This window comes from Heteronotia binoei, chromosome 6 (genome assembly GCF_032191835.1).
Source record: "Heteronotia binoei isolate CCM8104 ecotype False Entrance Well chromosome 6, APGP_CSIRO_Hbin_v1, whole genome shotgun sequence".
Taxonomy (NCBI): Eukaryota; Metazoa; Chordata; class Lepidosauria; order Squamata; family Gekkonidae; genus Heteronotia; species Heteronotia binoei.
In genome coordinates this window covers 70,427,802-70,451,967 of record NC_083228.1, presented here as the reverse complement: position 1 = coordinate 70,451,967, position 24,166 = coordinate 70,427,802, and positions in this window count along the sequence as shown.

The following is a 24,166-nucleotide window of genomic DNA, read 5'->3' as shown; positions in this document are numbered from 1 at the left end:
CCTCCTTGTGTGGGTGGTGAGTGTAGGGGTTGGTGCCTGCGTTTGGGCTGGGTTTGGTGGCTGGGGCCTACTCCATTGATCACCTCTTCATTTCTCATATCAGTTGAGGGGGTTGTTTTGATAGGGGCCTTTTGGTGGCCAGCTGATACCAGCATTTGCTATCCACGGTTCATCGTTACACTATGGCACCTAGAAAGGGGCAGGGCAAATCCAAGGGCAAGCAGCCCGCCCGCCCGCCCCGGGGGCGGGGTCAGCAGGGAGCCCCAGCTGAGGAGCACGGGCAGAGCGAGCAGGTTCGCCGTGCTATTATGAGCCAGTTGGATGCCCTTGAACAAGAGCGTGTGGCTAGGGGAGCACCCATTTGGGAAGGGCGTCGCCGTGCCACCGGCCGGTCGGCACGGCTGACCTTCGAATCAGAGCTGCTCGCACGGCTGTCTGCTTTTCAGGGTGGACCGGCTGAGCCAGAAACGCCGTTGGAGCCGGACCAAGATGAGGACCCAGGAGAAGGCCCATCGGGCGTGCCAGCTGGGGACGGTTCATCGGGCAGCGGGGGACCACAGCCCCCTGGAGGTTCGGGCGGCTTACCAAGTGACGTGGGTAAGCCCCTTATGTTGCCGTTTCAAGGTTGGCCTTGGGGTCCCATTCAGCCGCCCCCCCAACCGCTAGGGACAAGTGGGGGTGGGTGGGGACCTGGGTTGATGGGAGCTAGTGAGCAGTTGCCCCCGGTTCAGCCAGGTGCTTGGGGTTTCCACACGCCTAGTTTGCTTTCCAATGCTGTGTTGCCTCCTACGGGTCAGCATGTGGGCGCGGTGGCGCCACCTGCGGCCCCCGCCCCCCTGCCCACACCTGGAGTTTTGCCATGGGGTGGGCAGCAGTGGGCTCAAATACAAGGGGCTTGGCCTGCAGCTCAAGGGGGCGGGTGGTTTTATCCCCCGAATCCCTATGCAAGCATCCCCTTTCACGCTCTCCCTTATGGTGACACATCCTTACCTTTGGGGGATCACTTGACGGCGACCACGCGCGAGAAAATTCTCCGCGGGGAATATGTGGATGTGTTCAGTCTACTTTTCCGTGAGCTCGAGAAGAAGAGTAAGGATGAGCTCGACGATAGGGAGAAGGAGAAACTAAAGCGTAGGAAGGTAGACAGGGCTTGGGCAAACTGGTTGCCTGGATTTCTGATTTATGCCGGTGTCATCGCAAGGGCTCAGCCGGCTCGGGCGGCGGCCCTCTTTCAATATATTGACATCGTCTATAGGGCTTACACGGACTTCGTCGGTGCAGCATGGCTGCAGTACGACGAAGCCTTCAGGATGAGGGCCGCTGTCAATCCCGGCATGCCATGGGACCAAATAAATCAGCAGCTGTGGTTGCAGCTGATGGCCCCGGCAAAACCAAATGCCGGGGATCGGTCCGATAGCGGCCATTTAGTGCACAGATCGCAACAGCAGCAGACTACGACAGGTGCCCGCGTTTCCGCGGGCCAGCCGGTTCAAACCCGGTTGTTGTGTTGGGAGTTCGCTTCCAAGGGTGTGTGCCCCAGGAAGCCCTGCAAATTCCGCCACGAATGCCCGCTCTGCGGGGGAGCCCACGCACTGTCCGCCTGCAGTAGATCTAAGCCTGGAGCGGGCGGTAGGCGCCCCGGCGGCAGCGGCGGCGGCCCGCAGCCACCTGGAAAAGGGCCCCAGCCCCATCCGCCTGCCGGCTCTCAGTAAGCTGTTGTCGGCATACCCGTGCAGGGCGGATGCCAGATATTTACTGGACGGGTTTACGTTGGGTTTCCGGATACCATACAGGGGGCCTAGGGCCCCCTTTTTAGCCCCCAACCTAAGGTCAGTGGCGGGGCTCGAGCATGTGGTCAGGGAAAAAATAAATAAGGAATGTCTGGAAGGCAGGGTCCTTGGCCCCTTCGATGCACCGCCTGTCCCTACCTTGAGGGTATCCCCGTTGGGGGTGGTGCCCAAGAAGGCGGCGGGTGAGTATAGAATTATTCACCATTTGTCCTATCCTAGGGGAGCATCGGTAAACGACGCTATACCCGAGGAGCTTTGTACAGTGCGCTATACTTCCTTTGACCAAGCGGTCAAAGTAGTTCGCGGCTGCGGGGTTGGGGCAGAGTTGGCGAAATGCGACATTAAGTCTGCTTTTCGCCTCTTGCCGGTCCACCCCGAGGATTTCGAGTTGTTGGGGTTTTCCTTTGAAGGAAAATTTTACATGGATCGTGCACTGCCGATGGGCTGCTCCATTTCTTGTGCTGCGTTCGAGCGATTCAGTTCCTTTTTGGAATGGGCGCTCAGGCATAGGACTGGGGTTAACGACACGGCGCATTACCTGGATGACTACCTTTTTGTAGGTCCAGCGGGATCAGATCAGTGCGCCAGGTTGTTAAGCTCTTTTCAAGAGTTAGCCCTCGAACTTGGGGTGCCATTGGCACATGAGAAAACCGAGGGCCCCAGCACGGTCCTTACTTTCCTAGGTATAGAACTTGATACTCGCCGGCAGACGTCGCGTTTGCCTGAGAATAAGGTTTTTGATCTTAGGGCCCGGTTGGCCACTTTGAGAGGACAGCGGAAGGTTTCCCTGCTGGAACTGCAGCAAGTTGTGGGCCACCTCAATTTTGCCTGTAAAGTGGTGGCCCCCGGCAGAGCCTTCTTGCGACGCTTGTGCGACGCTATGGGCAGGCTTCGCCTCCCTCACCATAGGGTCCGAGTCACTGCTGGTATGAGAGCTGACCTCGAGTTTTGGGAGGTGTTTCTGGAATCCTTCAACGGGGTTTCTTTCTGGAGGGAGGACCTGAAGATTGAAGCTGAGCTTCAGGTCTCCTCGGATGCGTCCGGTGCTAGCGGGTTTGGGGTGTACTTTAGGGGCCATTGGTGCGCTGAGCAATGGCCCGCTGAATGGTTGGATAGTGGGCTCTGTAGGGATCTCACGTTTCTGGAATTTTTCCCCATTCTGGTGGCAGTTTGCCTCTGGGGCGAGCAGCTTGCCAACCATTCAGTTTTGTTCTGGTGTGACAACATGGCTGTGGTGCATGTTCTCAATTCCTTGACGTCTAAATCGGTCGCGGTTATGAATCTGGTTAGGTTTTTTACCCTGCGTTGCCTCCGGTTGAATGTTTTATTCCTGGCTAGGCACGTACCGGGCGTGTGCAATGGTGTGGCGGATGCTCTGTCTCGCCAACAGATGGAGCGTTTCCGGCAGTTGGCCCCAGAGGCAGATCCATGCCCGGCGGAAATGCCCGCGGAGCTCTGGAGGCTTGGGAAAAGGAAGCCGGTAGGGCCATTCAGTTGGCACTAGCCCCCAGTACGAGGAGGGCGTATGCTAGAGCGACCGCTCAGTTTGGTGAGTTTAGGAGTGCTTTCGCACTCCCGGATTGTTGGCCGGTTCCTGTGGAGCACATTATGCAATTTTGCGTGCATCAAAAGGAAAGAGGCTTGGGGTTGAAAACCATAAGGGGACATTTGGCTGCACTGGCCTTCGACAGCAAGGTTCGCGGATACCCAGAGTTCACGGGGGACTTTAGAATTAAGAAGATGTTAGAGGGTTGGGCACGTGAGCGGGTCCGGCCGGTAGACGACAGACAGCCTATTTCGCCGTCTGTCCTCAGTGGACTATTTGGGGGTTGGCCCCGGGTCTGCTCTTCCTCATTTGAGGCGGCACTGTTCCATGCTGCCTCGTTGCTGGCCTTCTTTGGGGCCCTGCGCGTAAGCGAGCTGGTTGTGCAGTCAAAGGCTGACACTTCTGGGAGGGCGCTCCAATCCGGAGACGTAAAAATTACCAATAGTCAGCTGATTTTGACTATTCGCAGGTCCAGGACTGATCAGAGGCAGAGGGGAACCATCATCACGATCGGCAGGTGTGATTTGCAGGAATTATGTCCGATCAGGGCCGTTCGCCACTACGCCCAACTCAGGGGTGAGGGCCAGGGCCCGTTCCTTAGACATGAGGATGGTTCCCCCCTTACCAAATATCAGTTCTGGTCGGTTACAAGCAAGGCCCTAGTCCGATTGGGTCTCTCTGGCGTCAAGTTTGGGACGCACTCCTTCCGGATTGGGGCGGCCTCCACAGCCGCTTCTATGGGCTATACGCCCTCTGCCATTCGGCATATCGGCCGATGGCGGTCGGCGGCGTATAAGTCCTATGTTCGTCCCCTGGTCACCTAGTGGTAGGTGGGGGGAGTCGGTTGATTGCATGTTGTTTTGTTATGCTAACAGTTGTTTGTTTTTTCAGGTGCTGTGGCTCGGGGTGAGAGAAGGCGGGTTCTCATCTGTGGGCACAGCATGGTTTTCTGGGCTGCCCATTTCGCCAGACGTTCTCCTGTGGGCACCCAGCTGGGTCTCAGTGCTTGGGCCACTGTGGAATGGCTGGGACGTCGGGGGTTGCGCTGGCCCGGGATCATGCCACTGTTATTCAGGGAACGGAGGGCGTTGCCTCCACACATTCTGGTCGTTCACTTGGGAGGGAACGACTTGGGGTTGCTACGGGGGAAGGCCCTCTCCCAGCAGGCGTTGGCTGACCTCCGCGAAATTCGGCGCAGGTGGCCGGGGGTTATATTGGTTTGGTCGGCAATTTTGCCGCGCATTGTGTGGAGGCATGCCTTTTCGCCGGGTGGAATTGAACGGGCCAGACGTAAGGCCAATAGGGCCATTCAGAAGGCCATGGAGGAGGGATTAGGTATTTTTCTGCCCCATCCGGCCATACGGGTCAACCAAGGGGACCTGTATCGGCCGGATGGGGTGCATTTGTCTGATTTGGGTAACCGGGCCTTTCTGGAGGAAATTCGGCAGGGGGTGCGGCTGGCTCTGGGCCACCCGTTGGGGCGCTAATGCCTAAGCAGAGGCTTGGCATTGGCGGTGGCTGGATGAGGTTTGGCCACAGGGTTTCCCAGGGGAGCACCTATGGCCTAGCACCGTTGGTGCGGTGGTCTGCAGGAACCGTAGATGGGCTAAACGGCTCAGTACGGTGATGCAGATCACAGGGAGCCTCACCTGGGTGGATCTTTCCATGGGGATTGATGCCAGCCCGGTTGGTGATGGCTGGAGGCCTGGCCGCTCAGTTACAACCCGATTTCGGCGGGTTTGTGCTGGGGGCAGGGTGGCTCGCCCTTTAGACAAGGCGGGGTCCAGGTGTTGACCCCAGGGCTTGTCTGGTCTGGTTTCCCCCCCCTGCCAGTTATACTTGTTAACTTTAATAAAGCGGCCCGGTTTTAAACCCAACAATTGTGTCTGCCTCTTCTTTCCGACTGGGGGGGCAATGTCCGGCCCTTTCCCAGCCGAGCCAGCTGGCTGACCATAGGCTGGGGGCCGTCGTTGCCTCATCGGAAGGTAGGAGGGGCAGCACGATCACCCGACATACGGGTGTTCAACGAGGCGTGGAGCCGAGGCTTTATAAGCCCCGGCTCCCGCCTCCCCACGCAGTTGTTTTCTGGCTCTCTGCCCGCCCACCCTCCCTTTGGCAGTACAGGCGTACGCCGGTCGCCTGTTGGGGCCAGGTAGGAATTTTTTCACTCCCACACAATTGGCCTACGTGGGGGTGTTTTTCGCCTACCTTGTACTGCCTAGTAGGTTAGGTTTGGTTAAGTCTTTGTTGGTCGCAGGCTGGATGAGGTTTGGCCACAGGGTTTCCCAGGGGAGCACCTATGGCCTAGCACCGTTGGTGCGGTGGTCTGCAGGAACCGTAGATGGGCTAAACGGCTCAGTACGGTGATGCAGATCACAGGGAGCCTCACCTGGGTGGATCTTTCCATGGGGATTGATGCCAGCCCGGTTGGTGATGGCTGGAGGCCTGGCCGCTCAGTTACAACCCGATTTCGGCGGGTTTGTGCTGGGGGCAGGGTGGCTCGCCCTTTAGACAAGGCGGGGTCCAGGTGTTGACCCCAGGGCTTGTCTGGTCTGGTTTCCCCCCCCTGCCAGTTATACTTGTTAACTTTAATAAAGCGGCCCGGTTTTAAACCCAACAATTGTGTCTGCCTCTTCTTTCCGACTGGGGGGGCAACTGAAGTTTGTTAGAAATAAAGGGCTGGATCCAGTTTAAATTTTCCATTTATGCAAGATACTTCTTTCAATGAAACAAACCCTTTTAGAGTTGAACTGGAGCCCACTGATATCCCTGAAAAAGCTCTTCCTGTGGTATAGGTGATACTCAGGAACAGTTTGAGAAGCTAACTGAGGATCTGCAGCAGGAAGAGAAACAAGTGAAAATTCTTCCACACCTTCTGTTAGTGAAATGTTAGTTTGGATTGAACTCATTATCTTATTTGCAGCTGATTATAGTCTTCTGCAGCCCTTTAAACCTCTTCACTTGTTGGCTGAACATGTGGGCAGGAACAGAGGGCATGTATGTCCTGGACTGCCCCTAACCTCTGCACAATTACCAAGTAGTCTGCATGAAATAAAAACACAGAGAAAGGGTATGTGCATGCATTCCCTCTCTGATATCAGGGATGCTGTTTTTCAAACATTGCCAATCACAGGGAGTGAGCATGTGCATGGATACTTCTTCCTCACAATTCAGCAACAGAGGCATTGGGCAGGACCAGCACACATATGTCCACTTTCCTCCTCTAAGAGTTCTGTCAGCACATGAAAGAGTCTTGTGTACAAGACTTCTGTTAGAATCCATAGCTCACTACTTCAGCAAATGGTCTCCACCTTGAAGCAAATGTCAAAGTACCCTCTAAAAAGATACTCTGAAAATGAGGTTACAATCAGACATATTATCCTATCTACAATATAGTTATTGACAAATGCAAATTGGCTCCTGTTGTTAAATTAGACTAGGAAAACACAGCAATAACCCTTAATGCAGGAAAAAAATCAATAGTTTTATTTAAGTATTCTGGGCCAGCAAGGTCACATGACAAGGCAGCCATCCCCTTGGACTCTTCAGTGAGAGACACAATGGCTCAGCCACCCTAGAGCATCCCTGACAAGTGTTCATTTAGCTTAAAGACTGACAGTGAGGAGGAGCTCACCACCTCCTTCAGTAGCTGATTCCGCTGTCTAACACCTCTTACTGTAATTCTGAGATTAAATGCACCAAGGTGTGCTAATAAGGTCTGTTCAACATGCAAGAATAAAATGGAAAAGTTTTACTTTCCCCACCTATTTCTCTCAGGCTACACCAAATAGTATCCAATTTTCATTTTGAAAAGCATTTTCTCATGCAAAAACTTCACCCTGGAGGTTTCCCCAATTTTACTGCTACATTTGCACAGATACTCCATGTGAAGTAGCAATATTGGAGAAATAACTCCCCCCCCCCGCATGTTTTTTACACTAATAGCCAGCTGATACTTTCCCACCCTTAATTTAAACTCATTATTGTGAGTCCTCTCCTCTGCTGCCAACAGGAACAGCTCCCTGTCCTCCTAAATGCCCATCAAATACTTAAAGAGAACACTTGTCAACCCCAACCTCCTCTTCTCTAGACATAACATCCCCAAGTCCCTCAGCCTTTCCTCGTAGGAGTTGGTCTCCAGGTCCCTGATTATACATGAATTCAAGGAAAGATTATACATGAAATCAAAGAAAGATTGTGTGTGTGTGTGGAGAGAGAGAGAGAGAGAGAGAGATGGTATATCAAGAATGATAATTTTCCCAATTGCAAATATATTTTGTAAAACCTCCCCTTTTATATAAAATGTGTTTTATATAAAATGTGTTTTATATAAAATGCAAACGAGGCCAGTAACTTCATGTTTTAATTTTGATCAGGCACATTGAGACCTTCTGACCTTTCCTGTTACACCACAGGAAGCGTGACTGCGCATGTGATAAAACATATTACACTAAGCAAGCAGCATTAATTCTGAGGAGATGATTAAATGCACCAAGGTGTGCTAACAAGGTCTGTTCGACAAGCAAAAATAAAATGGAAAAGTTTTACTTTCCCCACGTATTTCTCTCGGGCTGCACCAAGTAGTACCTAATTTTCATTTTGAAAATGACTAAATCATATGTCTGATGCAGTGAAATTCATTGATTAGTGTTACTTTGATGCTGTTTGATTTGATTTAACACAAACTTTTGTTTCCTTAGCTGCTTCTTTGTCCATTCTGTCTTCATTGTCCTTTTAAGTCTTGCCTGCCCATACTCGCCTCTCATGTTCTTCACAGCCACCCAGCAGCCACAGGGAACTCCTTGTTAAAAAGAAAGAAAGAAAGAAAGGAAGGAAGGAAAGGCTTTTTTTGAGTAGGAACATAAAAGCTGGCTTAGTGTCAGGAGGTGTGGCCTAATATGCTGTAGAAAAAGCCCTGAAAAGAAAGAGAGCCCAAACAGGATCATAACAGCGCCACAGAGGGAGGAAGTTCTCCTACCTCCCACCCAAGCAGTTTTCTCATGCAAAAATTGCACCCTGGAAGTTTCCCCAGTTTTACTGCTCCATTTGCACAGATACTCCATGTGAAGTAGCAATATTGGTGAAATAACTCCTCCCCCCTGGCATGTTTTTTACACTAGAAAATTGCTTGGAGGTAGCAGGAAGTGAAATGTGACATGTAATTGACCCCAGATGGCTGTGACAACTCACATGATTTTCTTTATGAGCATGTGAGACCCCAGCAATGAAATTGTGTGGTTTCCCAATCAGAGGGTAGCATGTATAAATGAGACAAGGACTGTGAAGGCAAAGAAAAACGGGAAACTAGTAACAATGTTTTTGCACTAGTAATTTTGTTGGAAAAGCCCTGACTTGGCTAGTCAGTTTTGATGGTGAGTCCAGACAACATAATTCGCTACCTATTATCTTCCACAGTTTTCCCTTTTGATCACCTATATTTTTCAGACATGAGATCTTTTTTAAAAAAATTAAGGCAAGTGTGTGTCATGTGACCAGTTAAAAGCTATGTAAGTTTCTCAGGGCTACTGTCCCTTTTAATTTCCCCCCTTAAATATCGCTCCAGTCATCATCATATATGAGCCACACTTTGAACTTGGTTCTCTGAGTACTAAATATCTTCTCATTTTCTCTGTCAGATGCATTTCCTGCAACCAATGATAATTTCCTTGAAAATATCCCCTGCTCAACTTCGCTTACTGTGCATAATTTTTTTAAGATTTTACCTTTTAATTTTCTCATTCATGACCAGTAGGTAGGACTAAATCAATTTTAACAAGACCTTCTTAATTTTAAAAGCAGCAATTACACCATCATAAATTCACTTCTTTTCCAGTAAGTAGGAGGAGATTCTCAGTCTTGACTTGTAGTAGTTAATCTTCTGATAATGTCAGAATTACTGTTGTAATTTTACTTACCTTGCAAAATAATTGTTTCCCGCCTACCTTATTATCTGCAGTATACTATTTGTAATTTGTATGGAACATGGAATTATCATAAACACATTCCATATGTGTAACACTTCTGGGTTCACAGAAAAAGAATTATCAGGAGGAATGGTTCAAAACAGCTTTAATCAGGGCTTTTTTTTTAAGCAGGAACGCATTTCCAGCTGGCCTGGTGTCGGAGGGTGTGGCCTAATATGCAAATGAGTTCCTGCTGAGCCTTTTATTTTAAAAACCTGTGTGAAACAATGGTGGCATCAGGGGATGTGGCCTAATATGCAAATGAATGCCTGCTGACCTTTTTCTACAAAAAAACCCTGATTTTAATATAAAGAGCACCCTGAGCTGGATAGCCCAGGGTCACCTAATCTTGTCAGGTCTCAGAAACTAAACAGGGTCAGCCCCGGTTTGCCCCCCAAGTCGGAATGAAGAGGCTGACATTATATTTTTGGGTAAACAGGCTACTTTATTAAACATAACCTTATTATAACTTGCACGGCAAGGGCTACCTGAAGCTGGACAAGCCCCGGGGTTGTCACATGACCCTTCCTTGTCCAAATGTGCACGAGCCACCCTGCCCCTGGCATGAGCCACAGATGTGGCTCATGGCAGGCCGACCAGGCCAGATAATCCTATCCCACACTGGCCTCATCACCCAAAAAGAGCCAATTTCTGTGGGGAGGTATCACATGATTGGCATTATGCGATATTGAGCCATGGAGGCCATCTGCTGCTCCTGCCAATCGCCTGCACTCAACTGGTGCTGTGCCCTGAGTGCTCACCTGGGCTTCCGTAAGCCCCTTGCTCATTCTGCCAATGCCAAGCCTCAGCTTAGGCATTAGCACCCCACCGGGTGGCCCAGAACCGCCTGAAGCACTTGCCGTAGGTCGTTTAGAAAGACCCAGTTACCCGACTCTGACAGATGAACTCCATCAGGTCTATACAGCACAACACAGTTGGTCCAAATGGCCGGGTGAGCCAGAAAGATCCCCAAACCCCCCTCCATTGCCTTTTGCAGGGCCTGATTGGCCATCCTCCTGGCCCTTTTGATGCCCGCCGGGTCCCATGCTGCTCGCCAGACCCTATGAGGGAGGATTGCAGACCGCACTGGGTGGACCCCAAAGCACCTCCCCATGATGACCTGCAGGTCCGCCACTGCCTGTAGAGAAAGGGCCTTCCCTTTCATCCACCTGAGGTCATTCCCACCAAGGTGGATGACCAGTATGTTGGGTGGAGGACCCCTCCTCCTCTGAAATAAGAGAGGCAGAAGCCCAGGCCATTGAAGTCCATGGCGACCTTGCCACTCCAACACGGCCCATTCGCTGAGAACCAATTGGGAACCAACTGGAGACCTCCTTGCGTAGTGGGCCACCCAAAACACCATACTGTGCCCTCAGACAAGGATCCACAGCCTCTCCTGACAAGCCACAGGAGAGGAAAAAACAATTAACCAAGAACACAACTTGCCCAATAGGGGAATAACCTGATAGCAGCACGGTTTCCCCTGCTCACACTGGAGAAAACAAAGGGCACACATAAGAGCTGTAGGTAGCAGAATGCCACCGGCCCACTCTCTGTATTACAGGGCCAGGGTACCCCATCGCAGCCGCTGTGGAGGCCACTCCAATCCTGAATGAGTGGGTGCCAAACTTGATTCCCCCCCCCCCGAGTCTAGGTTTGTCCAATGCCCATGCAGTTACCGCCCAAAATTGGTATTTGGTCAGCGGGGAACCATCGCTGGGACAAAATAATGGTCCCTCCACCTCCCCTCTAACTAACATGAACTGCTGCAGTGCTTTCACTGGGCACAAATCAGTCTCCCCACATGGCCTGAGTGCAACAGCTACGCCCCTGCCCCTCTGGTCTGTTTTGGATTGCCTAACCATCAATACAACTTGGTCGCCCATAATGGTGATATCGCTGGCCCTTATGGCATAGTTAGACTGATCCCTGCGGGAGTGGGACACCAGCTCGCCGACTCTAAGGGCCCCAGAAAAGGCTGTCAGCGCTGCTGTGTGGAACAGGGCAACTTCATAGTGTGACATGCACACCTCGGGCCAAATCTGGCCCAGCCCCTTGAGCATGGTGGGGGAAATGCGCTGCCGTAAATCCACCCTTGACCCCCGTTCCCGAGACCAACCCTCAAGGATATTTTTGACTCTAAAATCTCTGGTGGTCTCAGTAAATCCTTGCACCTTGTTGACAAAGGCAAGGGCTGCCAACTGCCCTCTTATGGATCTGACTGCTAGCTCTCTTTCCCTTTGGTGCACTAAAAACTGCATCAAATGGAGCATGGGCACCGGCCAAATGTCCTGTAATCCCACTGTAGTTCTAAATACCCTGAATTGCCGGACAGCACGCTCGTATGCTCTTCTGATACTTGGAATCAAGGCTAAACTGATTGCCCTACTGGCTTCAGCCCTCCAAGCTGCCACAGGTCCTGGGGCATCCTGACCGGCCAGGGGTTGGCTTCCGGAGCCAGCTGGTGAGAATGCTCCATCTGTTGGTGAGACAGAGTGTCCGCTACACAGTTACAGACACTGGGAACGTGCCTAGCCATAAACAGCAGGTTCAATTGAAGGCAGCGCAGCGTAAAAGCTCTGACCAGGTTCATTACTGGTGCATATCTGGAGGACAACGAGTTGATCACGTGGACCACTGCCAAGTTGTCACACCAGAAGTGCACCACATGGTTGGCTAGCTGATTCCCCCAGAGCCACAACACCACTACAATGGGAAAAAACTCCAGAAATGTTAGATCTCTGCGGAGCCCGCCAGCCAACCATTCCCTGGGCCACCTTTCAGCACACCAGTGCCCCCGGAAAAATACCCCAAAACCTGTTGAACCCGCAGTGTCAGAAGTTATCTGGAGGTCAGCTTCAATTCGCATGTCCTCCCTTCAAAAGGAGATTCCGTTAAAGGATTTCAAATTTTTTTCCCAAACATCCAGATCCTTCCGCATGCCTGCGGTTATCCGCATCCTATGATGAGGTAAGCAGAGAGAACCCATTGCATTTCGTAGGCGATTAAGGAATGCCCTACCTGGGGCAACTACTCTGCATGCAAAATTCAGATGCCCCATGAGCTGCTGCAGCTCCAGCAGAGACACCTTACGTTGCCCTTTAATAGCTGCAAGCTGCCTCTTCAGGCCTTGGACCTTGTCAGCAGGAAGCCGTGAAGCTTGCTGATAAGTGTCCAACTCAATGCCCAGGAAAAACTGGTGCTGGGTCCTCTGTCTTTTCATGTGCCAGCGGTACCCCAAGCTCCTCCACCACTTGAACAAATGCTTCCAACAATCTGCTAGACCCCGCCGGACCCATGAAAAGAAAATCATCAAGGTAATGAACCATTTTGGTTAACCCAGACTTAACTTGGAGCGCCCATTCCAAAAAGGAACTGGACAGCTCAAAGGCTGCACAAGAAATTGAGCAGCCCATTGGCAGTGCTCTGCCCATGAAATATTTTCCATCAAACATAAAACCCAGCAACTTGAAATCACTGGGGTGGATGGGTAGCAGGCAAAATGTCAACTTAATGTTGCATTTAGCCATTTCAGCACCCATAGCACACCCCCACACCACTTTGACCACCTGGTTAAAGGAGGTGTATCTCACAGAACAAAGTTGATTGGGGATGGCATCATTCACCGAGCCCCCCCCCCCCCACAGGGTAGGACAGATGGTGAATGAGGCGATACTTACTATGTGCCTTCTTAGGCACCACCCTGAGGGGAGATACCTTCAGGTTGGGCACCGGAGGGTCAATCACCCGTCCCTCCCTGCATTCCTTGGCAATTTTTTTCCAAACCACCTGCTCCATTCCCATCACAGAATGAAGACTGGACACCATGCAAGGCACCCGAGTGCCCTGGTATGGAATCCGAAACCCATAGGTGAAGCCCTCTAACAAATAGATTCCAACGGCCATTACAGGGTACCCCTCCAATAACTTCCTATGTACTTTCAGACAAATGGGGCTGGGACCCTTTTCCAGGCTGTGGGAGGTTACCCCCACCCCCTGTCCGCTTGGTGCTGCCTTTTGACTTGGCTTTACTGCAAGAGGATAAGGCATGTGACCCCCCTCAAAGTGGGCATTCATGCTTAAATTTACAGGCTTTCCGCGAGCACACACCCTGGGATGTAAATTCCCAGCATAGCAGTCGGGGTTGAACCGATTGGACCGCTACCGCACAGGCTCCTAACGTGCTCTGCAGTTTCTGGACCAGATGGCCACTATCGGCCTGATCACCAGCGTTGGGTTTAGCTGGGGACATCAGCTGAAGCCACAACTGCTGGTTTATCTGGTTCCATGGAAGAGACCGGTTAATCAGTGCCCTCATTCGAAAGGCCTCATCATATTGCAACCAGGCAGCCCCAACAAAGTCGGTATATGCCCGGTAAATGATGTCACAGTTCTGAAACAAAGGCGCTGCCCGGAAAGGCTGCACCCGTGCAATAACACCAGCGTAAATCAGGAAACCTGGCAACCAGTTGGCCCAGGTCCTGTCCACCTTCCTGCGTCTTAATTTCTCCTTCTCTTTTTCGTCGAGGTCCTCCTTCTCCAGCTCCCTGTATAGCAGACTGAATACGTCCACGTATTCGCTCCGCAAAGTCTTTTCCCAGGTAGCTGGGGTCAAGTGGTCCCCTAATGGCATCACTAAAAGGAAGGGCCTGAAATGGCACTGACCCATATGGATTGGGCAAATAGCCCCATCTGTTCCACTGAGAAGTGGGCCACCCTACTTGTTGTGGCATCAGCATCTGCCCTCCCCAAAGGAGAACTCCGGGCAATGCCTGCACTGGCACTCACTGTGAAGGTGTTGCCGCCATAACCCCTACTTGTGACTGGACAACCCCCCCCCCCCCAAGCCACCCTGGCTCGGACTCTGATGGGAAAGTCCAGCCATTGCCCATGATGGTCCTGGTTATCCGGGGTATGCCCACAGCGCCCCCTGCCCCAAAAGGGTTGAAGAAATGCCAGCCGGACCCGATCCCATTGGTGGTGAAGGGTGACCCCAAGGGCCCCAAGGCCAGGTCTGCACCTGTTGTGACTGCAGGTACTTACCTTCACTCATTGATGGTGTAACTGCTACTGCCACCGGTGCTGACTGGGCCGGCCACTCCTGCTCGACGGCCACCTCCTGGACCTCTACCCCTCCATCTGACTCCAAATCCACATCTGGCTCCGTTTCCTGGGTCAGTTCTGCTGCCTACTCCCTACCAACACTGCCTTCCTGCAATGCAGAGAGCCGTGCCAGCACCTCCCGTTCAAAGGTCAATGTTCCGGACCACCCAGTGGCTCTGGAGTGCCCGGTTCAAGCCAAAGGCACCCCAGCAGAACACCTTTCCCGCTCAAGGCCCCCCAGTCAATCAATAATCACCTGCCGCAACAGGCTCATATCATCTGCCTCTGCATTAGGGGTGGCGGACTGCACCCTCTTCCTGGGAGGCCTGGTGGGTTGTTTATCCTTTTGGGTTCCTTGCCCTTTCTTTGGTCCCATTTGAATAATGGGGGGGGGCGTCAAGGGAGATTAGCCCAGGAGTGTTCAACTCCCTTACCAACTCAGCGCCCACGCACTAATATGGAAGGTGGAAATGTGTGGGGGGGGGAATGGGGGGAGGGGAAAGTCACTTACCCTCCCCACCTAATTGAGCCCACTTCCCCCCAATAAGACCCCATCCAATCACAAGCCCCCCGTTCGAAGGACCTGCCACCACACAAGCCTTCCACACCTCGAACGCCAATAAAAGCCGCCCTGATGCCAACTTCACAGCACCAAACCACAGCGACCACTGCCGCTTGCCCGCCGCCTCGTCCGCCGGCCTCATCCTTCCTGCTCGAGCTCTCGACCTGGCTGCACTGACGAGCCACCACTGAAAGCCACGAAGAACTAAGTAGCTCGGGGCAAGGCCAGGACTATTATAGCTCCGACATTCTGCCCCTCCCCGAAGCCCCGGATGCCCGGGAAGCCTGCGCAGCCTCTTCCTCCGACAGGGAGGCAAATGCAGCCTCCCGGCCTATGGCTGCTGTTGCGACTTGGCCGAAGAGTATTTAGATGGGAGGCTGCCAAGGAACCCCAGAGTCACTATGCAAAGACAGGCAATGGCAAACCACCTCTGAACATTTCTTGCCTTGAAAACCTTATCATGTAGCCATGAGTCTACTTTGATTTGAAAACAAAAACAGCAAAAGAAGAAAAATGGGGAACAACTAAAGCTTCTTATCCAGCTGACTGTAAGACTTGTTCTGGAACTAATTATGGTCATGTAAACTTAAGGCACGTCCAGAAATTACAATTTCCTTCACACCATAAAATAAAAGGGAATATCTCTAAATTATAAACTCTGCCTCTACAGTATAAATAGTTAAATACTTTTTCCTATTTATTGGTCAATACTATCCTCCAAAGAGTCTCATGGCGTAGAGTGGTAAAGCTACAGTATTGCAGTTGGAGCCCTCTGCTCACGACCTGAGTTCGATCCCAGCAAAAGCTCGTTCAGGTAGTCAACTCCAGGTTGACTCAGCCTTCCATCCTTCCGAGGTCAGTAAAATGAGTACCCAGTTTGCTGGAGGCGGGGGAGGGATGTAGATGACTGGTGAAGGCAATGGCAAACCACCCCATAAAAAGTCTGCCATGAAAACATTGTGAAAGCAACATCATCCCAGAGTCAAAAACGACTGGTGCTTGCACAGGAGACTACCTTTACCTTTTTTTTTACTATCTTCTATGTTATATCAGTCCCTTCCAAGCTTTGGTTAGGTGTTGGCCTGACAATCTGATGAATGGGAGAGTGTCCCAACTCCAGATTTCATCTCTCCCTTCCTTTTCTCTTGTTGCTCTTCATCTTCAGAATAATGCAAGATGATGGAGCTGTCAAAAAAAGCACCCACTCAGGTTGACCTCAGAAAGACCCAGTTGCAGTAGATGAAAGGCTTCTTTCTCAGAGTATAGGCACATCTTGAAGTCAGCTTCAAGACTTTTCTAAAAAAATATTGTGTATGTATAAAAAGAGTTATCCACACTTTTCCATACATGGACTGGCTTTATGGCTGCAAAAGACCAAGTGGGAGAACCCCAAACTCAGCACTAGGAATGTATGAATGGTACGTCTGTATCTCAGATAAACCACCTTTGAAGATCTGTTCAGTACCATCAGCACTGACAGTGCCAGTTTCCTGCTAGTAGGAAGGGGATGGAAGCAGCAATGATAGTCCAACACTATCTGCTTTCCTGTTCTCACTTGGGGTAAACTGCACTGCATGCAATAGATTCATGACAAGCAGGACCCACAAGGACTTGTGAAGAAGGTCTTATTTCCCTCTTTCATCTGTTTCTTAAAGCTTCAAGGACTGCCTTTATCATTTGAGGGATTTTTTTTAAAGAGCTTTTTTTTAGACGGCAGATTTTACTGCAAACCTGTCTTGGTCCATTCATGAGTTCTGTCTCTAGATTTAAGAATCCTCAGATTTGGCTGACTTGGCTTTTAGAATGTACAAGTACTTGCAAGAACTTGAAGAGGGACATCTCATTCCCTCCCCACTATTTCCTCTTCACCCTTTTCCTGCCTCCTTCTCTCCTTCCCAGCCACCAGTAACTTATATTTATCTGCTCTCATGTCCTTAGTTTTATCTCTTCCCTTCCCTTGAGAGCCTCTACACAGAAAAACTATGGCCTAGTTGCATGGAACCAGTCTCTGGGTGGAGCCCAGTTGCATAGTTGGTAACCTGCAAAGATTTGTGAAGGATAGCCTCATTTTCCTCTTTCTCACTTCTCTATGCTATTTCTTTTCTCTCTCCTTCTGACACTGCCTTCCCCCTCTTGCCCACAGCAGATTAAGCTGGCCTCACCATGGATGGGTTGGGATTAAACCCCTTCACATTGCACAGGTTTTGGACAGGAGAGGTTCATCTCTTCTGTCACAGGTTGGGCCAGTCAATAAAGGGAAGAGGCTGTTGGCCCAGTGGGAGACATCCTGGTGCTCTTAAGGGCTATTCCCTGCTGTCTGTGAGGTAAATTATGCTGAGAATGTATAACTGGCCCAAGGTTACCTAGTGCATTTCCAGAATGGGAACTCAAAGTCCTAGTCAGATTAACTACTACACCACACTAGCATTTGGGGGGGGGGGGGGGCACTACTGTTGAACAGTAGCAAGCAAATAGGCCGAGGTAAGTCATGCAAATCAGATGGCAGCAAGTCACCTGGTGGTTGCTACCAGTTCTAGTTCCATTGAGTCCTCCTTCAAAGGCCAAACTATCCCCGCAAAGTGCTCTGTCTTGCCCCACTGCCTTTTCTTAAAACTACAGGCACTCCTTTAATAATTGGTGTGTGGGGGGTGATCCCTCAATGTTTCCTTTTTTAAGATTCCAGATTTTTCTGAAAACTGGTACTGATTTTTCACTAGCATTGCTCTGCCCCCAGGCTTCTGTTTTCCCCTGGCACAAGCAGTCGATTTCCCACCAGTTGCTCTGTGGGTGAATTTTGAGATGTGGCAGCCTCCAGTTCCCCTCATGGTTCCTTAATCCATAAAAGAGAGCATCACAAAGCCACGAGGGGAACTGGAAGAAGCCATGCCTCAAAATGTGCCCTCGAAGCAATTGGTGAAAAATTGATCACTTGAGCTTGGGAAAACAGAAGCCTGGAGGTGGAGCATGATAACGAGAAATCGGTGCTGATGTGTTTATTCAGGTTTGCCTGCCTTTCCTGTTCACAGGTCTGTTTTTTTACATTTAAATATCCTAGATTTGGCCAACTTGGCTATTGGAATATATGATGATTAATAGTCTCCTGCAGTCCCCCTCCCATACTTTTCAAGATCACTAATAACTGCACGTGGCTGCTTTTGAGAATGAGGTAGGGTAGGAAAGGATTCCTCCTAAATTATTTTAATTGTTTCCTAAAGGTGCATATGGTTCTACCATGGTGGGGGAAAGGGGAAAATATGTGTTATTTGTTTTGGAAATTATTTTGCAGGAATGTAGTGCTAGTTAACACCCTAAATCATATCAGGCCTCTAATGCTAAGGACAAGATCCTTGTAAAGTAGAAGGCACTAAATATCTTCAAAGAGCTCTTGCCTTTAAAGATCACTACAGCCAATCAGCATTGTGGAAGTGAGGATTCTAAGATACGGCATGACATTGCTTGGGCAACCACAGCTATTTAGCTATAAGTGTATTCAAAGAATTGTCTGCATAAACTATTAGGATTAACCTATACACAAAGTATAGGCTATTGATGTCAGCATCATTTGTCATGGTCAGACTAGGTTCTGCTTGACTTTGCTAAAAGAGGAATCATATCTATTATATTTACAAAAGCCACAAAATTTGAATATGGTCTGTTTCATATGCAATTTTAATCCAGCATGCAGTATCCAGCTGTTTTGTGTTTTGAGCTTCTATTTCTTAAATTTGCCAATTCAGTTATAATGACTTTTGAGATATTTCTTTAAAATATTTATAACCTTGCCTTTTTTGCCAGGCATCCCAGGACCCATGGAGGGTAACAATAGTGTTAAACAGGGCCTTTTTTGTGCTGGAACGCACAGGAATGCAGTTTTGGTGACAGGGGGTGTGGCCAAATATGCAAATTCGTTCCTGTTGGGCTTTTTCTACAAAACAGCCCTATGTGAAGTAATGGTGACATCAAGGGATGTGGACTAATATGCAAATAAGGTCCTGCTGAGCTTTTTCTACAAAAAGAGCCCTGGTGTTAAATAATATGAACAATGTAATGAAACAAACATTACAACCATAAACTAAAACAACGCATGCTGTCCCAAAAAAACATATGCTGTCCTAGTGGGCTGTCCCAAAATATGTATTACAAACATACGTGCATATTACATGTCTGCATGGCTGGCATTCATCCAACTCTTCCACACATTGGCAGCTTTTCTTGGTTGTTACTCAGATGCAGGGATATTACCAAATTTCATGAACACATTTCTATTTCAATTAGCAGTCCCATTTTTTGGTGTGAACTTTCTCTGTGTGGAATCTTTCCCCAAAAACTCACAAGCATTGTGGTTTCTGCATTTGTGGCTTGGTTCACCAGAGCAACAGCAGTACCACTGGTTCACTGGCTAAAGGGATGCTGAGGATTAGACAACCCCAGAAACACTGATGCTGAGGATTAGACAACCCCAGATGCTGAGGATTAGACAACCCCAGATGCTGAGGATTAGACAACCCCAGAAACACTGCTCTTATGCCCAGGGCTTCCCCCTCCTGGGGGGGAACACAATGGAATAGAGTTTCAGAACCTCTTTGTGGAAACAAAATTCTCTAAAAATGTTTAAAAGTTCATGAGGGGCACCCATGTGTTTCTCCTTCATTTCCCTCTTGAGAGTTCCAGCATCTTTTTTTCCCAGAAGAAAGCCCCGGGAAGAAGAAGAAGAAGATGATGATGATACTGGATTTATACTCCATTCTTCACTTGGAGTCTGAGTGACTAACAATCTCCTTTCCTTCCCTCTCCCCACAACAGGCACCCTGCGAGGTAGGTGGGGCTGAGAGAGCTTTCCAAGAACTGCTCTTGAGCAGAACAACTCTGGGAGAACGTATGGCTGACCAAAGGTCACATCAACAGGTGCATGTGGAGGAGTGGAGAATCAAACATATTTCTCCCAGATAAGAGTCCATGCGCTTAAACCACTACACCAAATTGGTGTAGTACCATATGCCATGACCACTGAACCAAAGTATGGTGGCCATACGGCATGCTTCTGCCATGACTGCTCCAGATTGGTTTGCCTGAGGGACAGAGATGGAGTGCATTTTTGAGGGGCACCCTATGTTGGAGAAAACAAGTCCACAGGGGCCTACTGTCTCTGTGCTATTGCTTTCCCCATCTATCTGCCCTGTTGGTGAGTCATGCTCTCACATGGTGTGCCCATCACTCAAGTGCATGTGAGCTGCTAGCATGATACAGGATGCTAAGCCTAATGGTCACATAGTCCTGTGCTGTATACCTTGGCATCTGGCCTTTTCATCCATGAACCTGTGTTTATATTTCAACAAGCCAGTCTAGTTTGATATTTATGAGTTAGCAATTGTGGAGTTTTGTATAAGATGAATGTTTTCTAGATCCTTATGTCTGGTCATGAAGGACTTCCCTTCCATGCCACATGAATATCATGCCAGTTTTTCAGCTTCACTGACTCTTCAGTTAGTATTTAACGATCTTCTGACATTCATTATGTTTTGTAAATATGTGCCCTGCTGTATCTGCTGTTTTTTAGGAGGAGGAGAACCTGATGAAATTATCAAAATCCCCCAGTGTCTCAAAGTCTTTTCTACTTTCCCCATTCTATTTTTATTAATCACTTTGTGTGTATTTCATGCCTGCAAAATCAACAACTGACAATTAAAAGCAAAAATATTACTACCTGAATAAACATGCATAAAGTTACTTATTTCAGTTATGTTTTGTGCTTAAATGATTTCAAATAGTTTTATGAAATGAAATATTTTGTGTTTTCCTTTTGCATATGTGTCTGCATCCTTTGTATGAGGCAAAACCCAGATATAATGATTAATCTTATTATGGCAAGTTGCATTTGGGACTGAGGGATTCAGGAGCCTAATATACTTCTGCTGACATCACTGGGAGTATCTTGTAATTCTGGGCTTCTATGAACTTATAAAAGTTCATAGATAAGACTCAAAATAACCCTGTACATACTTCAGTTCATGAAAAGTTGATTATGAATTTGAGGGAATTACCCATTTCTCCTTTTAGTGCCATGAGTTCACAAGCTCTCACTTTAACTGGAAATTTTGCAAGATCATTTTGTAAGTTTATACTTGCATTGCATCAACTGGCTTACTATGTTTGTATGTATATATTTCCTAAGATAGTATAGTTCAATAGGAATTCAGACTGCAGTATTTTTTATGTTTCTACTGAAACATAGGATTTGTTCACACCACAATAAATAATGTGTTTTGCAGCTAGATTTTTGCTATTCTTATACAGTAAAAATCCAGTTGCGAAATGTATTATTTAGTGTAGTGTGAACACACCCTCCATGTGTCATTGTCCATTAAGGGTGGGGTGAAGAAAACAAATGTCCAGAAAATGTAGTTTCTAAGTAGTTATCAGACAATTTGGAAATACAATACAAATACATAAAATATTCACACGATATAAGTCTTAAAGGGAACCTGAGGCTTTCTTTAAGAAAGTGCTGAAGTTTCTTGAGACCACATAATATACTCTATAGTTTGTGTAAGTTTTACTTTAGTTAACACTTCTGTGAACCAGGGAGTGTTGAAAAGACCTCATGGAGCTACTGTATCGTATCTTCTCATTTCATGGTTGATGTGCTGATTTTCCACTGTTACTTTTAAAGAAAGGGAAACATGGAATTTGAGGATATCAATCATGACAGTATTCTATATTTAAATGAAGAAATAATGTGTGCTAGGAAAAGAGCATTAAAATAAACATCTGGATCACAGAGCTAAACATCTGTGCTCAAAAACCCCACTATTTGGACAATATCAAGGCACACAAGCAGAATGTTCATGTTAGTGAGATCAGAGAACAAGTCTTATCTAAAAAAATTTATAGGAATCAGAACTAACCATGTTCAAGAGAGTGTTCATGGGGTTTCTTTACTGCTCTAGCTTTTTACTCATCAATTTCCCTAATCAGTCAGAGCTTGGTGGTGGCAGAACAATGAATTCCACGAGACCCGACATCCCTCAGTCTCCACTGTCAGCTTGAATTTGAGCAACTAGTTAATGTGGAAGACTTTGGCATATACCAGCTGAGTCTCATTTGTGCCAATAAAATGTGAATTGGTTTACATTCAATTACTGTCGACATTTGTGACAGTGTTATACCAGTGAGGCTTTCATTTTTAACCTCAGTTGTTTTTATCCAAGAGAATAAATGCATGATTGTGTCAATATTGCATCACAGATAATGCATTTTAAAGAATGGTAACTTTGGAAGATGCTTAAAGTACTCTTTGCAAGATTTTTTTTTTATGTCTTAGCAAAACACTATTATTTTCTTAGCAAGATTTCAAGATTCACCTTCAATTTCACTTTTATTGTATATCCAATTTAGAACAGTGTGCATTTTTCACTAATCTTATCAAGGTCATTTGTAGTCCTTTCCTTCAGAATTCAGAGAGATGTTTTGGTAGATCTGGATGTCAAAATTTAGCTCAGACCAATTTCACACTACGCTTGTTCTGGTGTGGAGAGCCCTTTTGCTACCAGGGCTTCACTCCATTTTCACACAAGTTGCCCCGGAGCTGCGAGTTGGCACGCCACTGTTCTGCAGCAAGCAGGATACACTGACAAGTGGCTCCAAGGCAACTTGTGCGAAAACGGAGCAAAGCCCCAGTAACAAAAGGGCTCTCCACCCTAGAACAAGTATAGTGCGAAATCGGTCTCAGTTTTTCCTGTAATTGAAATTTTGTAGGAACTCCACCTAGAATAGTGAATAGCTTTACAAAACATGCAATGAGAATCCTTGCAGGGAAAGGACTACTATTGTTATTTTGTGGCCCACATATGCAGCAACATACATGGGGAGTTTAAATGTAACTCCTCAGAAGAACAAAAAAGAAAAGGCAGAAAAAATCTTAACAAATCAAATATTAAACCACACAGAACCCAAAAACAATACATCGCCCAAACTCCCCCCAGCAATCAAACATCCACCCATTAACCAGGAAAGGAAAAGGAAAGGTCCCCTGTGCAAGCACCAGTCGTTTCCGACTCTGAAGTGACGTTGCTTTCACAACGTTTTCATGGCAGACTTTTTATGGGGTGGTTTGCCATTGCCTTCCCCAGTCATCTACACTTTCCCCCCCAGCAAGCTGGGTACTCATTTTACCCACCTCGGAAGGATGGAAGGCTGAGTCTGCAATAGCTGGGTTTTCAGGTAGCCATCTCGAAGTTGAATCAGGAAAGACTGGCTAGTAATAACAAAATAATCAGACCAGTCTGTTGAGAACTGTAGTCCGGGCAGGATTCATCTGGCTGAGATTTACCATAATCCAAGCAAGGTGTCTATCTCAAGATGCAATGAGCAGTGAGCTCAGCACATACACACAGTCAGCACAAAATGGCCAAGTCATGTCCAACTGCTATTTGAACTTTCTCTCTTGTGACAGACAAGCTCTAGTTCTGTGCTCCAGGCATCCCAACAAATCCCTGCCTACAGGGGGAGTATGCAGATACTAAGCAGCATCAGCCAAAGAGCAACTGTGGAACCTCTGGGAAGGGGAAGGATAAGGGAGGAGAGAAATGTTGGAAACTTGGCTTCGCTCACCCACCCTCACTAGTCCTAGATTCACCACTTCATGTAGCAGGTTATTTGATCATATAACAATTAATTCCTTTTGATGATACTCCTAATTGAAAGATTTTTTAAAAAGTAGATTTTAGCTCTTGCATATCAAAGCACAAAGCAAACAGTTTTCTCTCTGAAGGCAGCAGGATCAAATTTAGCCAAGACTCAGAAAGACTTACAGTGACTTTTAACTGATATCTTCCATTAGATGTAAGGAGGAAAAAAATCAGCAGCATTTAGCCTGTAGGGGTAGAAAGATAAGAGTTTTCTTCTGAGTAATGGTGGGTGGCAATTAGGTAGAGACCATCTAGGACAAATTGGGTCCTCTGTCTATAAGACAGAGCTAATGTCTTTGATGCCAGAAGGTGAAATAGAAATATAAAGGATTATCTTGGGTTGGGGCAGCATCCCAGAGATTGAAATAACTTCTCAAAGACAGAATATTGTGCTTAAAGGAAAGGCATCATGGCAATTACTTCCTACCTGGGCCATTGTTAAGGTTTGGGCACAGTTGCAGAGCAGCTGTGTCCTGATACAGTAACTGGAAAAAAGCTCACAGGGAAAAAAAAAC